Genomic DNA, 12,454 nt, shown 5'->3' with positions numbered 1-12,454 from the left:
AACCCCGGTTAAAGTTAACTAAAGCCTCAGCTCCACAAAATGGGTGCTGCCACCACAGACACGAGTCTGACCTCCTGCTGCTGGGAGTCCTTCCAGCGAGGAGAGCTTGGACAAAGGGTTTCCTGTCGAGGGCGGTGTTCGCACCGTCCCAGACAGGGTTTGTGTATTCTGGGTAGGTAGGGCTTTTGCGAGAAGGTGACTGCGGAGTGGCACCCCGGTGCTCACTACGCATCTGCCGGTTAGAACCAGTTCCAGGGGCGACAGCCCTGGCCTGGGGAAAGTCCGGCAGGGGAGAGGGGTGTAACTACCCCCCTTCCTGGTCCCACCCTTAGGGCAGGACCTAGTCATGTACCCACCCCTTTCTTTAGAATAAAGGCCGGAGCGGGGACCCTTCCAAATTAGATCATCTTTGAATCAAGAATACTTTCTACGAAAGGACTTCAAGACTCTTCTCAAGATTTCTCCCTTGTGACTAAGGAGTAGTCACCCTGCATCAGCGGGCACCATCTAAGAACTCTGCGGTTTGCTGCAAGTCCTTCCTCAAGGATCCGACGGCCCAGCTCGACGAGAACCGGCTTCCCTGGCACCTCTGACCTCTACCCACGTCATCAGCTCAGCTGTGATCTGTGGGTGCGACGAGACCTCGAGGGACCGGCCATCATCAGAACCTGCACGCTCTTAAACCAGAACGACCATCGAGGTAACTCTCTGGTGAGTGCTCTGGGGTCCGAGAAGCCCCGACCCTGAGCCGCTCTAGCACCGAAGTGCAGTCTCCCAGCATCTCCACGATCTGCGTGGGGCCCTTCTGCTCGCTGCTCAGCACGTTGTCTGGTCACTAGCCGCTGGCTTGTGCCCGTCCTCGACGACGACCGACAAACAACTCTGCTGGTCTGGTTGCTCCAGACTGGCCCTTGCTTCCATCTTTGCGAGAAGCACCCCGGACCCTCCTGGTCCACTCAAGACGCCATCTTAGGCCCACCACGTGGCCCTGAGATTTGCCAAGGCTTGTTGCCCCATCCTGGGCCCAGCGACGCCGACAGCATCATCCTTCGTGGGACAGCTCGCACCTCCGCCGTGGTCGCCGACAACGCCTCCTGGTCCGTGAGACTGCAGAGCCTAGCGTCGCCCACTCACCTGGTCGAGGTGACGGCCAACCGGTGCCCTCCTGGTACCCTCTGACTACTGGCTAGTAGTACGAACTTGGTCCCCTCTGCTTTCAGGTGTCAACGATCTCTGATCCAGGCTTGGATCTCTACGAACTATCCATCACTGGTCGCCGGCCAGCAACTCCTTTTCTTCCGGCTCCTGGCTCGTCAGCGAAGACCCCGACGCCTGTAAGACTTGTGCAGCCGCAGCCCTCGTGGCTAGGTAACTCGGCATTTCGGTGCCTGCATAGCCTCTTTACTCTAGGGTCCCGTGTCCCTCGCTTCCGACTTGCCTTATCGGGTCCGCCCGAGACCTTAAACTTTCCGTGTCCTCGGACACTTGTTTTAATTGTGCACTTGAAGTATTTTCCTAAAAGATTGGTTTGTGCTTAGTACCCTGTCCTCATAAAGAGTACAGGGCTGTTGTGATTCTTAATAAATATACTGTTTATTTTCATAACACTTGTGTGGTGTCCTTTCACTGGGTGTTCAAGGGGTACATGTGTGGTAAACAGCTGGCTTAACGCGCCCTCTCGAGTCTTTAGCCTTAGACTGCTCGTATCCACGCTACTAGGATAGCTGGTCTATAGGTTGACTTACAACCAAACACCATAAGGGTCGTTGGAACGATACATAGCGGTCGCTAGAATAGCGAACGTTGCATATCGGGCCAACTTCTCACATGCGATACCAATAGGTCGAAATTTTGGTGAAGGTCTCCGTGAGCCCCGTGTGATAGGCAGAGTGGCGTGAGCGGTAGGAGATGTGGTCCCATTCTGTATGACTCAACACTCGTCCGAGCTCCCGGTCCCAGCGCTCCCGACCCGGGTTGTGAATGTGAAAGGGGGGGGGGGGCTGCAGCATCTTGTACAAGTCGGAAATAAGCTTAGCGTCCGATGTGCGAGTGACTAACCAGCGCTCGTACACCGTGATCTCCCGGTCAGCCCTTTCGCGCACGTGGGACTGTAGCGCGCCTGCATATACCGCATGCGCTCCGTCTCAGGGAGGCCATAATCCCGCCGCAAGTCCTGGAAGGGGATGACACCCTCAGGGCCATACAGGTGATACAAAGTGCAACAGCGGGCCGCCCGCCAGCAGTCGTAGGCACCAGGTTCAGTTCCCGGACCAAAGTCCGGATTGCCAATTAGCGGCATGAAGGGAGAGGGAAAGGTAGTGAGTTCATGCCTAGTGGCCACTGAGTCCCACACCCGGAGTGGGACACGCGTCACAAAAGAGGCGTAAAGGTTAGGGGGTCGATGGGCCCGTCGCAAGAATGGCACCTCCTGTAGCGTTCTGCCTGCTACCGCCTGGTCCTGAAACAGCCAGTGTTTGTCTGACTCCCACCGGCTCCACTCCACCAGATAGCGAAGTTGGGCGGCCTGGAAATATTTCCGTAAGTCTGGAATCCCTAGCCCTCCAGATTCAGGCGCCAGCGTAGCAATGTTCCTTTTAATCCGCGGTCTTCGGCCCTGCCACACAAAACGCGCAATGGCCAACTGAGTCTCCGCGAGCCATCCCGCGGGGGGTTGCAACGGCAGTGCCCTGAACAGGTACAGCACCTGGGGTAGAAGGGTCATCTTCACTGCGGCCACCCTACCCAGCAGCGACAACGTGCCCTTATCCCACCGCGCCAGTTCCTCCCTAATTTTCGTGCTCAAAGCCGCATAATTGGCCGTGACCATCGCTGGGAGTGAGGGTGCTAACAGGATCCCCAGGTACGGAATCCGGTCCCCGGACCAGCTCAAAGGGAAAAGCCTCTGTAGTTCCGCCCTGGTGGCGCCGGTCAGCGAAATATCGAGGGCAGCAGATTTCCCGAGGTTCACCCGAAAGCCCGCCACCGCGGCGAAAAGGTCCAATTCCGCGATACAAACCGGCAGCGACCTCCGTGGGTCATCGAGCGTCAAAATGACGTCGTCCGCATAGAGGCTAATCGCGTGGTGAAATTCTACCATCTTGACCCCGATAATATCGGGGTTCTGTCGAACCCTTTGAGCAAACGGCTCCATATAAAGAGCAAAAAGCAAAGGGGACAGCGGACATCCCTGTCGTGTTCCCCGTTCTATAGGAAAGGGTCGGGAGCTGCCTCCGTTCACTCGGACCACCGCGGACGGAAACCGGTAGCAGTTAAAAATCAGGTGCCGGAACTTCTCGCCTACCCCGAACTTGCCCAGGACCTTCTCTAGGTAGGGCCAGTGCACTCTGTCAAAAGCCTTCTCCGCGTCGATGGAAAGGAGCATTCTTTCCCCGGGGATCCTGGAGGCCTTCTCAAGAATATGAGTCACCCTCTCCGTGTTGTCCACCGTCTGCCTGCCAGGCACGAAGCCGGCTTGATCCGAGTCGAACATGCCCGGGAGATGAAGCGCCAAACGTGCCGCCAGTATGCTAGTGAACACTTTCAGGTCCACGTTCAGTAGCGAGATAGGATGGTAGGATCCACAGGCAGTCCGGTCCTTGCCCGGTTTCGGGATCACGGAGACCGTGGCCTGGAGAAATTCGGTGGGGATGGCGCCCGGCTCCGAGAATGTGTTGAAGAGGCGTGTCAACAAAGGCGCCAGCACCTGACAGAAGGTCTTATAAAAAAGGGGGATGAAGCCATCCGGGCCTGGGGCCTTACCCGGTTTAATCCGGGAGATCGCCGTGACCACCTCCTCGATACGGATCTCCCGCTCCAGATACTGGGCCTGATCTGGCGTCAACGACGGGAGCGGCACCGACTCCAGATAGTCCGCCTCTGCCTGGGCGGAGGGGGCCTCGCCAGTGTAGAGGTCAGCGTAAAAACTACGGAAAACGTCCGCAATTTGCTCGTCTTCCGTGACTGAACCTCCGGCAGGGGTAACCAGCTCCTTCACCCAGTGCTGTTGGTGTTGCACTCTAAGCTTGTTGGCCAAGAGCCGTCCGCACCTGTCGCCACCGGTGTAATACTTGTGCTTCAGACGAAGCGTCGCGTACTCAGCCCGGTCCATGTCGAGGGCAGACAAGAGTTTCCTGGCGGCTTTCAGTTGTCTCCAGACCCTGGGGGCTCCCGTCCTAAGATGGACCTGCTCCAGCTCCCGCACCTGTCGGGTAAGCTCATCCCTCTTGAGCTGGCGATCCTTATTCTCCGCCGAGGAGATAGCGATAAATTCGCCCCGGAGCACAGCCTTCAGGGCGGCCCATTGCGTCGCGCGGGAGGTGTCGTCAATATTGTTTACGCGCTGAAAGTCCGCAATGGCCGCACGAATCTGCTGCACCGTCGACCGTCTGTGCAATAGGGTGTCCCGGAGTCGCCAGACCCCTCTTGGTCGAGCCACCGGGGGTAAATTAAAGGTACCATCCACCGGCGCATGGTCGGAAAGAGAGAGGACTCCCATATCGGCATTCGAGGCCAGAGCGAGCATCGGGCCAGTCACAAGTAGATGGTCCAGTCGCGCGTAGGACTTGTGTGCGTGTGAGAAATAGGAGTGCGCGCGGGTCGCAGGGTGGAGGCGACGCCACATGTCATGCAAGTCCAGCTCCTCAAGTCGGGCGCGAACCGAGCCCGAAAGCTCTCCCAACTGGTGGCACTGTTGCACAGACCTGTCCAGAGCAGCGTCGAAGACTAGATTCAGATCTCCCCCCAACACTATGTGCCTATCAGAGGTGGACGCCACATCTTCCAATGCCTTGTGCAAAAATTGATCTTGATGGTCATTGGGACCGTAGATCGAGCCCACAGTCATCACCAGGCCCCCCACCTTAATCCTGTATGCTAAGAGCCTCCCTTTCTGTTCCGCTACCTTTTGTAAGATCTCTCCCCTGAACCCCTTGGAGAACAGAAGTGCCACCCCTGCCGTTTTAGAAGCGCTGGAGGAAAAAAGCTGCGTAGGGAACTTGGGGGTACGCATTCTGGGACAATCTTTGGCCAGCAGATGGGTCTCCTGTAGCAGGCAGATGTCAGCTTGGGAGTTCTCTAACAGAGACAACACTGCCCGCCTTTTAACCGGGTTATTCAGCCCTTTCACATTCAAAGTGACAACCTTAAGGGCCATCAAGGAGGGGAACCCTTAAAACGCACATGAAGGTGGGCAAGGCCCAGCAGGCGAACATAGAGTCCACCTCACAAAGCCTCAGCGCACAGCAAACGCAGACATCCTTACGGCACAGTGCAGTCCCCAAACCCCAAAACCCCCCAACTAAGTGGACCCCCCCCTTCCTCTGGAACTTCACACACCCAACCCCATACCGCTCCAAACTCCCAGCCCCCCTGCAAACCCCCAAACTCAAAACACCCCCCTGCAATTCCCATTTCCCATCCCCGCTTCTCAAGTCATTCAAAGAAGCCATTGTCCCAGCCCGGTCCTTATCGGACAAGGCCGTAGAAAGTCAGTCTAGTGGACGTCCAGCCACAACCACCTGCACTCGCCATCCCGACCCTCCCCAACCCCAGAACCCCCACACCTGCAATAAGGAAAAGCTAGTGTAGACTCCCCCCGGAGTAAGTTCAGGCCGTCAAGGCCACTTCGCCAACCGCTGTTGCTCAGGAGGCCTCCTGAATGGCGGCCGACATGTCCGCCCGAATCGTGGGCGAGTCAGGCCGCTCCGGTGGCGGGGAGCGCCTCTCCCCAGCCTGCTGCCAACCATCTCGAGTGCTTCGTCTGCGGCGCGGCGCCGGAGTGTCCGCATCCGATGCCGTGATGCCCAATACTGCGCACACATCCTGGAGGGACCGGAGCTGGTGCAATATTCCGTTCCATCTGAAAATCAGGCGGTAGGGGTGCCCCCAAGAGTACTGCGTTCCCTGCTCCCGGAGAAAGTCCGTAGCGATTTTAAAGGATTTTCTCTTCTGCAGCGTGACCGTAGACAAATCCTGATAGAGGGCCACCGGGTGATCTCTGAAGCGGAAAGGCTGCTGCCGCCGCGCCTCGCGGAGGATCCGCTCCTTCAGGGGGAAGTCCGGTAGGAAGGCCAGAATGTCCGGAGGGGGCGCCGTAGCTCTGCGAGGGCGGCCCACTCGGTGCGCCCTGTCGATGCAGACTTGAAAATCCTCCGACTCCCCCAAAATTGCACGGAAGAGGGCCTCTAGGTAGGCGGTCACGTCTTCACCCTCTTCCCCGGACGGGACGCCCCGGACCCTGATGTTGTTCCGCCTGGACCGGTTTTCGAGGTCCTCGGCGTGGGCCTGCAGCTCAATCTGTTGCTCCCGCAGCCGCAGGACCTCCTGCTGCAGGTGGGTGATCTCTTCGTCCCTGGAATGACCAGCTTCCTCCACGGTGTTGACTCGCTCCCCCAGGGAGTCCACCTCTCTCCGTACCTCACGGACCTCCCCGGCCACCTCCTGCTTCAAAGTCTGAAAATCTTCCCTTAAGGAGCTAAACAGCGACTCCAGGAACGATCGTGTCACCGGGGGCTCCCCGCCTTCAGCGCCTCTAGAAGGGGCCGGGGAGTTCGGGGCGGCCTGGCTCCCTCCGCTGCGTAGGGCACCACGCCCCAACATGTCCGGCAAAGTCCGGTCGCCTCTCCTCTGACCCCTGGCATTCGACATCCTGGCGGCGCGGGAGCCACCGATGGCCGCCGCTCGGCAAAGAGGCCACTAGGGTCCGGACCGCTATTCGCCAGCCAGGAAGCACCGCAACACAGAGGCCCCGACCAAGGCCGGGCGGCCGGTCCGTGGTTCCCAAAATGGCCGCCCGTTGCAGTCAATGGGCCAACGCCCAGGGAATGAGGCCTACCTCCGCCGCGAGTCCAGTGGCGATAAACACAGCCGGACGGCAGGCTCGCGGGGCAAAGGCAGCCGGGGTCGGCACGTCTGGATGAAGAAATGCTCCGGTGGCGTGACACCACTCCGCCACGACCAGGGTTGGGCCGGAGCGGCCGCGTGAGGCGAGCGTTCTCAAGCCCCGGACTTGCGTAGTAGCCGGAGGCCGGCTCTGCTTCCGTCGCCCTCCTCCGTTCGGCTCCGCTCCGCCGGCGAAGTCCTCCTCGGCACCCACTCGATCAACGCGGTGCAGGCACTCCAGCAGGCCACTCACAGTCGGCAGAGCACACCGTCGAGACCCCAAGCCTGAAGGTCTCGCGGCCTCCGGGCCGCACACAAGCCGACCAGCGGGCTCCGCCCCAGGCTATCTCGGTCAGAATCGCACCTCTAGCGGGGTACCCAGGGCTCAACGAGCGCTCCACACCACCACGGGAGTCACCAGGCTCAGTTACCGCTCGATCCGGGGGGGAATCAGCGGCTGCGAGCGGTGCAGGGTTTCAGCGGTCCGGGAGCTCTCGGCAAGTGCGACCTCTCAGCCCGCCATCTTGGCCACGCCGACATTTGCCTTTTTTACTAATTCAGTGGGCTTATTCTTTACGGGGGAAAGAATCCTGTAAACAAGATTGAGATGGTCAGGATTGCTACTCCTCACTACACTCCTCACTACACTCCTCATCTCTCCTTGCTACACCTCGAAAAGCGGATGCTTGTCAAACAAGTGATCAATGAGCCCACTGCAGCGTCTGGGATGTGGAGGAGGGATAGTTGTGGGGGAAGGTATCTTGTCACCTGAAGGATTGCAGAAATGACTTGAGCAGTTTTTACTGGGTTTTTTGTTTGTCTCTTTTTAAGAGTAGTAAGTTCACTTATCCTAGACAGTGAAGCTTATTATCTATAATTTCCTTGACGAGGGTAACTTCAAAGGGGCTGACACAGGTCTAGATGTAGGTGAGCCTGCAAAACGTCTACCTGATCATTTCTATGCATTGCAAACTTGTTGCACGAATTGACAGCCAGAGCATTCACAAGTATATGAAGGTATATATATAGATTATTTCAACTTTGTTAAACTCCACATAAACATACCTATGACATTTGTATCTTTGCTGAACATGAATATTGAATTAAAAGTAAATCCGCACTTACCAATTTATACTTCCACAATATTTGCTTTTTTTATATTTTGCTATAATATTCTTGTAGCAAATATTTCTGTCGTTAATATTGTGACATACAATCTTGTATGCAGCTAGCCTACTTTAGATATATTTTATACCCTATCAATGCATTATTAAATGCTCTGACCAGTGCAACATGGATGTATGAATAATCAGCAGTAACTTTCGACCTTAATTGAAACTAATGAGAACTGCCGCACATCCCTCGTCTAGGTATTCCTAATCATGTCTCACTCATGGTGCTCCTGTGGTGAGCTAATCGCCCCGTATCTCTGAAAAGAATGTGTAAAGTCAGAAAGTTCCTGAATTTAGATAATCGGGTAGAAACTATCACTATGTTTCCAAATTTGTTATTTAGAAGCATCTACTTCTCTGACTCCACAAAAATAATTGCATTAAACGCTGGAGAACTAGTCCTGCAAACGTATATGATAAACATGTGTTATCAGTATAGGGGTCAAACCATATTCTGAAACTTCTGAATATAGCACTTATCTCTTGCCCCTTGTGCTTCTAAGGGAATTAGAGCCCAGATCCCCACAGAGATGACAATTCGACCCTCAACTCTCGCCACTGAAACGTACGCCCTCAAGAGACATGAAAAAATGCCTACCTCAGCATGGAAAGTCAACTCGAATTACTTATCTCCATCGAACTATATATCCACAATCGGCATAACTGATCGTTTAATTCACTTGGAGAGTCAACACGCTACGGTATCAAAGGGTATCAACAACATCAGTAAGATTCTTAAAACCCACCCTGCATATGATTGACAATCAAACAGATCCTTCTCCAACATCACCAGGCAACCCCTATGTTTACCTGAGACCCAGATCAACAGCTGGCACACAATTCCCCTCGATAACCATTTTCACAGGCCGGAATATCAAGCCGCATGATGTTCCTAAGGGAGACGATGGATCTAGCGAAAACATACAACCCTACAACATCCCTGGACACCCCCACCCAAGATACAGGTGATTTCTGGTGTAGAATGAGACCTTAACCCTCCTTAGTTTGCCAGGCCACCAGCACAGTACATCAAAATACCTATGACACCCCTCTCCCAGAAGCCCAAAAGCAGCAGCAATTCAAACTGCATGCTCATAAACTGTAGACCGGCCATCAAGCATGCAATAGAGCTGGAAGAAACCATCCTGAACAACGACATTGACATCACATTCATCCCAGAAACATGGTTAAATGAATCTTCCTATGTTATCCTTCCTATCCTTATTATTATTATTATGCAATGTGTAATGCATGCAGCTACCCGAGAGTGTTTACAGGCACAGGATAATGCACAGGTCCGATGTGATAAGCTAAAATAACCAGGTTTTCAGACCCTTATGAAAGCTCAGGAGAGGATTACCATTCCTTAAAGCGGAGGGGAGAGAGCTCCGCAGTTTACGGCAGGAGTCTTCAATCTGTGGGGCGCGACCCCCAGGGGGGCCGTGGAGGGACTTGAAGGGGGTCGCGCATTCCCAGTCACACTTCTGCCCAGTCTTACTGGGCTTCAGCCCCCCACCCCTGCCCCCCATCTCCCCTAATTGTGTCTCAGCCCGGGCTGTTGCAGTGCAACTCGAGCTGCTGGGGGCTCGGCTGGACAGTGTCAGGAGTCTTATCTCCAGCACGCCAGAGTTGTTCACAGGTCTTTAAAGACCATTTTCATATTTACATGCCTTTGTAAACTTGTTACCGAGGCTTAGCTTTTTTTCTGGTTCCAGCACCCCCTGGGCCCTCTGCCTATTCCTTACATTTGTATTTTTTCATTTACTGCTGTAGTGTGAGAATGCATTTAATGAAAAGGAATATAAAGTTGGGTTGCCAAAAGAAAAATGCCTGCTGTGTATTGTTTAAAGTCTTTGTACAGTCTGGGCCATCAAAATAATGAGCTGGTAACCCTAACCATAAGACTGGAAGTTTGTTGCAGGATCAGCACATTATTTATTTCCTCCACCCTCGATCCCTGATTAATGCCATATTAGCAATAGTTTAACTTATATCTGAAACCCTACGCTTCAGGTGTCTGGGAATGCACCCTGCATTCGGACAACTCACTCCTCATTCTCACCCTTCACTTTCACGCTCATCCTGCACTCACAGCGATCACAATGTACTCACACTGATCACCATGCACTCACACCATTTACCCGCTCACCCTGCACTCACAGTGATCACTCTGCACTAACAATGCGCTTGTGTTGTTCACCCTGTACCTCACCCTGCAGGCACACGAGCACACTACTCACGCTGCACTCATGTGACACTTCACTCACCTGTACCCCCTCACTACTCAATCTGTAGCTCACTCTAACAAGGTCATCACTAACCATGCATTATTTCATCCCACTCTGCACTTACATCCGCACCCAAATTGATATGGTCACCTCACTCACCCTGCAAGCACTACTTTTACCCTACTTTCACACTGTTGCAGCGCTCACCGTGCACTCACATGGAGTGTGAGTAAACTATGAGTAGCGCTCTAAAAAATGCAATGTTGGTCAGAAAGGTGCTATAGAGAGATGAGGTGTATTGTTGGTGAGTGGTAGTGAGGGAATTCACAGAGGAGGAAACAGGGGAGCACCAAAAAAGACTGTTGCACCCTATACGACCAGTGCTAGGGCCAGCCCTGGCTTCGAGTGTTAGCACCCCCCCCCCCCCGCACTTCGGGTCTATTGGATCCCTTGCTTCTGCCTATTATTATTTACATTTGTAATGCGCTACTGTTACAAAAAGGTGTTCTGAGGCTAATAACAATATGCTGCAGAAGGCAAACGAGAAACACACAGAAGGGGAAGGAGAGCCAGCCAATTTGGGTAACCTATAGGGCAAAGAGCCAGGTTTTTATATCTTCCTAAAGGATAATAGATTCTTGGTTGAGCAAAGCAAAGGAGGGTGCAAGTTCCATAACTGAGTTGCCCTCACCAAAACAGCGAGATAGACAATTCATGCCTTCCTGAATTAGGGAACAATAAGCAGAGTGGCACTGGCTGAGAGGAGCATACGGGTCCTGTATACGGGTCCGACCCGAATGGTCAGTGTGGAGAGATGAGAGGACAGTAAGGGAGTGAGAGAATTCGATTGAAGAGGTCAGGGATGAGGTGAAATGTGAAGTGCCAAAGGGAAGTGTGGACATGCAATAAATGAGTGTGAGCAAAAGGTGAGGGCTACTGTTAGACTGTGAGATAAGATAGCTGAGAGATGATCTGTAACCTAAAAAGATAATTTGATGCGACATGGGTGAGGGACAGCAGTGATAGGGGAAGAGAGGGAGTACTGGGGTGGGAGCTGAGCAGTGATTAATTTGTAATACAACATACGCCATGCCCCTCACCAGTAAGCCACTGCAACTTTAAACACCCACCCAGTGCCTTGCCTGCACAGTCAACGACAATACTTATGCAACTACCGGCCATAAAACTTGTACAAGTGTGACTATTGAGACTATTTCAAGCCCCAAAGCTATAAGCATGAGTGTCAGGAGTTTATCATTTTTATTGTATTTTGAATTAATAAACACCTGTTCTGCTCATCTCTAAATTACACACCAAGACTTACACGTAGAATGGGGAGAGTTCAGAAGTTGTAAAAAGGGGTGAAAGAAAAGGGCCTGCAAAGTGAGAGAGGGATCTGGGGTTGGGAGAGGAGAGAAGAGAGGGATGGAGGGGAGGGGGTGAGACGAAAGGGGCATGGGTAAACTGCTTAACTCTGCACAAGACCGCCAAGGTTTGAAGGGACCCTTGCTGCTCCCGGCCAGGGCCAGGTGAGCTTCTAATGTGGCAGCACGTATTCCTTGAGGAGTGGGAGGCCCTTCACAAAGGTTGACTAGACATCTTTCTGATGTTAATTGCTGTATTTTGGTTATAAACTGGTACTGATGGGGTAGAATCTTTCCTCAGTGTTACTGTGTTTACAAAATTTCAAAATAATAAAGCAATGCTATCCCAAGATACGCAGCATCATAGAACATTATTTACATTTTCTTTCCACACAATTTCGTCAAGCCTGTTGCATAATTTGGTCCTCACCTGCCTCATAATTCCAGTAGCCCTGCCTGCAAGTTTAGATATTTTTGTCAGGAGGGGGTCCTTCCGCCTGAAAATTATGACAGGCGGGTCTCTGCATCCAAAAGTTTGAAGACCTCTGGTTTAGGGCCTAGATATGCAAAGGAGCGGACTTTCATGTGGGTTAGACGAAACCTCGGTACAGAGAACTGTGTTTCGATTTGAAGATCTTAAGGAGCGAGTCGGCAGGTAGGGAGCCACCAGTTTCTGAATGTATTGAGGTCCTAAGCCATGTCCAGGGCCTACTGGCCGTAGTGGGCATTTTCCCAGTGAGCTGGAGGGGTTTGTGCTGGTTTTGGACCGGTGAGGGTCGTTTTTGTTACTGGGAGCCAGTTTTGCAGCAGT

Source organism: Lissotriton vulgaris, chromosome 6, assembly GCF_964263255.1.
Source record: "Lissotriton vulgaris chromosome 6, aLisVul1.2, whole genome shotgun sequence".
Lineage (NCBI taxonomy): Eukaryota > Metazoa > Chordata > Amphibia > Caudata > Salamandridae > Lissotriton > Lissotriton vulgaris.
Note: the sequence above shows the minus strand (reverse complement) of the source record.